A 5000-nucleotide genomic window follows, 5' to 3' on the forward strand; every position below is an offset into this window, starting at 1 on the left:
AATGCTGTGCTCGTAATAAATAAGTGTGCGTTAATTTTGCGCGCGTTCGGCGACGAACGAGAAGAGCCGCACCGTAATCCCCGGCGAAGAGGAATACGAGACGACGCGAGAGTCGAACGTACGTTCTCGCGAGACACGCAACCTCCAAGCATGAGAAGACTTGGCGGCGGCGCGTTCTGCGACGATCGTATATTATTTTATATATTCGTGGTTTCCAAAATCAAACATTTTATATAAATGTTCTCTCTCCGTGTCAGAGTCGCGACTCGACAAAATCCGTTCTCGACCCGTTCGGGCGATTCTTCGTTTGTCAACGTCGAGAGCGCGACACGTACAATATTAATCTCTCCTACCTCTTATAGTACCCAACCGACCGGCCAAGCGGTCGGCGACGGTACGGAGAGCGGTCGAAACACGCCTGAGTGGCGAGAGACTCGAGAAAGTACGTTTACGACTCGTCCGGACTCGCTCGACTCGTTCGACGCGCCGAGCGCGACGTATCTCTTATAGTACCCAACCGGCCGGCCAGGCGGTCGGCGACGCACGGTCCTACGCACGGCCGTATACGAGCGCGAGCGCCGAAAGGCGCGTTCAATCGAGACATTGTCGCGGAGAGCGAACGATCGAAAAGTCCTATTGTACGATAAAATATTATCACGATAGCCGTATGGCGAATGTCAAACAACGATAATTAGCATTAATTAAGAAGGAAACAAACGAAATGCCGGGACAATAAGGTATAAGCACCGACGGTACCTCCGGGCCGGGCGGCACCTCCGGGCCGGGCGGCACCTCCGGGTCGGGCGGCACCTCCGGGCCGGGCGACACCTCCGGGAAACAGGGCCGACCAGCGGCACCTCCGGGCCGGGCGGCACCTCCGGACCGGACGGCACCTCCGGGCCGGGCGGCACCTCCGGGCCGGGCGGCACCTCCGGACCGGACGGCACCTCCGGGACGGGCGACACCTCCGGGAACCACGGCCGACCGGCGACACCTCCGGGCCGGGCGACACCTCCGGGAACATCGGCCGACCGGCGGCACCTCCGGACCGGGCGACACCTCCGGCAACCACGGCCGACCGGCGACACCTCCGGGACGGGCGGCACCTCCGGACGACCGAATGAACTCTCGTAGTCAGACGACCGCCGGCGGTACCTCCGGAACACTTAACGACAATTTACGGCGCCGCAACGAGGAGAGCTACGTAAAAACGTTTCGGACGAAAGTTACTTACTATTCGGCGCTCGCTCGACATAAGGGCGCTGTCCGATTACTAACTCGAAAAGTGTCTCTCAAACCCACGTGTCGGAGACATATATTTCGAATTATTACGGATGATACGCAACACGCAAGCTGCGGTGACCGCGATTACGGTACGGAACACTCGCCCGATGCGAAATCGCGCGCGCGGCAATCGAGACGGCTCGTTACGGGCGTGATTATACGTGCGGCACCACATAACGGCCGTCGTCAACTTAGGTGACGGACGGCACCTCCGGGACGGGCGACACCTCCGGAAACCACGGCCTACCGGCGACACCTCCGGGCCGGGCGACACCTCCGGGAACCACGGCCGACCGGCGTCACCTCCGGGCCGGGCGACACCTCCGGGTCGGGCGGCACCTCCGGGCCGGGCGACACCTCCGGGAAACAAGGCCGACCAGCGGCACCTCCGGGCCGGGCGGCACCTCCGGGCCGGGCGGCACCTCCGGGCCGGGCGGCACCTCCGGGCCGGGCGGCACCTCCGGACCGGACGGCACCTCCGGGACGGGCGACACCTCCGGGAACCACGGCCGACCGGCGACACCTCCGGGCCGGGCGACACCTCCGGGAACATCGGCCGACCGGCGGCACCTCCGGACCGGGCGACACCTCCGGCAACCACGGCCGACCGGCGACACCTCCGGGACGGGCGGCACCTCCGGACGACCGAATGAACTCTCGTAGTCAGACGACCGCCGGCGGTACCTCCGGAACACTTAACGACAATTTACGGCGCCGCAACGAGGAGAGCTACGTAAAAACGTTTCGGACGAAAGTTACTTACTATTCGGCGCTCGCTCGACATAAGGGCGCTGTCCGATTACTAACTCGAAAAGTGTCTCTCAAACCCACGTGTCGGAGACATATATTTCGAATTATTACGGATGATACGCAACACGCAAGCTGCGGTGACCGCGATTACGGTACGGAACACTCGCCCGATGCGAAATCGCGCGCGCGGCAATCGAGACGGCTCGTTACGGGCGTGATTATACGTGCGGCACCACATAACGGCCGTCGTCAACTTAGGTGACGGACGGCACCTCCGGGACGGGCGACACCTCCGGAAACCACGGCCTACCGGCGACACCTCCGGGCCGGGCGACACCTCCGGGAACCACGGCCACCGGCGTCACCTCCGGGCCGGGCGACACCTCCGGGTCGGGCGGCACCTCCGGGCCGGGCGACACCTCCGGGAAACAAGGCCGACCAGCGGCACCTCCGGGCCGGGCGGCACCTCCGGGCCGGGCGGCACCTCCGGGCCGGGCGGCACCTCCGGACCGGACGGCACCTCCGGGACGGGCGACACCTCCGGGAACCACGGCCGACCGGCGACACCTCCGGGCCGGGCGACACCTCCGGGAACATCGGCCGACCGGCGGCACCTCCGGACCGGGCGACACCTCCGGCAACCACGGCAGACCGGCGACACCTCCGGGACGGGCGGCACCTCCGGACGACCGAATGAACTCTCGTAGTCAGACGACCGCCGGCGGTACCTCCGGAACACTTAACGACAATTTACGGCGCCGCAACGAGGAGAGCTACGTAAAAACGTTTCGGACGAAAGTTACTTACTATTCGGCGCTCGCTCGACATAAGGGCGCTGTCCGATTACTAACTCGAAACGTGTCTCTCAAACCCACGTGTCGGAGACATATATTTCGAATTATTACGGATGATACGCAACACGCAAGCTGCGGTGACCGCGATTACGGTACGGAACACTCGCCCGATGCGAAATCGCGCGCGCGGCAATCGAGACGGCTCGTTACGGGCGTGATTATACGTGCGGCACCACATAACGGCCGGCGTCAACTTAGGTGACGGACGGCACCTCCGGGACGGGCGACACCTCCGGGAACCACGGCCTACCGGCGACACCTCCGGGCCGGGCGACACCTCCGGGAAACACGGCCGACCGGCGTCACCTCCGGGCCGGGCGACACCTCCGGCAACCACGGCCGACCGGCGACACCTCCGGGACGGGCGGCACCTCCGGACGACCGAAAGAACTCTCGAAGTCAGACGACCGCCGGCGGTACCTCCGGAACACTTAACGACGATTTACGGCGCCGCAACGAGGAGAGCTACGTAAAAACGTTTCGGACGAAAGTTACTTACTATTCGGCGCTCGCTCGACATAAGGGCGCTGTCCGATTACTAACTCGAAACGTGTCTCTCAAACCCACGTGTCGGAGACATATATTTCGAATTATTACGGATGATACGCAACACGCAAGCTGCGGTGACCGCGATTACGGTACGGAAAACTCGCCCGATGCGAAATCGCGCGCGCGGCAACCGAGACGGCTCGTTACGGGCGTGATTATACGTGCGGCACCACATAACGGCCGGCGTCAACTTAGGGGACGGACGGCACCTCCGGGACGGGCGACACCTCCGGGAACCACGGCCGACCGGCGACACCTTCCGGGCCGGGCGACACCTCCGGGAAACACGGCCGACCGGCGTCACCTCCGGGCCGGGCGGCACCTCCGGACGACCGAATGAACTCTCGAAGTCAGACGACCGCCGGCGGTACCTCCGGAACACTTAACGACGATTTACGGCGCCGCAACGAGGAGAGCTACGTAAAAACGTTTCGGACGAAAGTTACTTACTATTCGGCGCTCGCTCGACATAAGGGCGCTGTCCGATTACTAACTCGAAACGTGTCTCTCAAACCCACGTGTCGGAGACATATATTTCGAATTATTACGGATGATACGCAACACGCAAGCTGCGGTGACCGCGATTACGGTACGGAACACTCGCCCGATGCGAAATCGCGCGCGCGGCAACCGAGACGGCTCGTTACGGGCGTGATTATACGTGCGGCACCACATAACGGCCGGCGTCAACTTAGGGGACGGACGGCACCTCCGGGACGGGCGACACCTCCGGGAACCACGGCCGACCGGCGACACCTCCGGGCCGGGCGACACCTCCGGGAACCACGGCCGACCGGCGTCACCTCCGGGCCGGGCGACACCTCCGGCAACCACGGCCGACCGGCGACACCTCCGGGACGGGCGGCACCTCCGGACGACCGAATGAACTCTCGAAGTCAGACGAACGCCGGCGGTACCTCCGGAACACTTAACGACGATTTACGGAGCCGCAACGAGGAGAGCTACGTAAAAACGTTTCGGACGAAAGTTACTTACTATTCGGCGCTCGCTCGACATAAGGGCGCTGTCCGATTACTAACTCGAAACGTGTCTCTCAAACCCACGTGTCGGAGACATATATTTCGAATTATTACGGATGATACGCAACACGCAAGCTGCGGTGACCGCGATTACGGTACGGAACACTCGCCCGATGCGAAATCGCGCGCGCGGCAACCGAGACGGCTCGTTACGGGCGTGATTATACGTGCGGCACCACATAACGGCCGGCGTCAACTTAGGTGACGGACGGCACCTCCGGGACGGGCGACACCTCCGGGAGCCACGGCCGACCGGCGACACCTCCGGGCCGGGCGACACCTCCGGGAACCACGGCCGACCGGCGTCACCTCCGGGCCGGGCGACACCTCCGGCAACCACGGCCGACCGGCGACACCTCCGGGACGGGCGGCACCTCCGGACGACCGAATGAACTCTCGAAGTCAGACGAACGCCGGCGGTACCTCCGGAACACTTAACGACGATTTACGGCGCCGCAACGAGGAGAGCTACGTAAAAACGTTTCGGACGAAAGTTACTTACTATTCGGCGCTCGCTCGACAT

The sequence above is a fragment of the Nylanderia fulva genome, unplaced genomic scaffold (assembly GCF_048542155.1).
Source record: "Nylanderia fulva isolate GAGA-0341 unplaced genomic scaffold, ASM4854215v1 Scaffold624, whole genome shotgun sequence".
Lineage (NCBI taxonomy): Eukaryota > Metazoa > Arthropoda > Insecta > Hymenoptera > Formicidae > Nylanderia > Nylanderia fulva.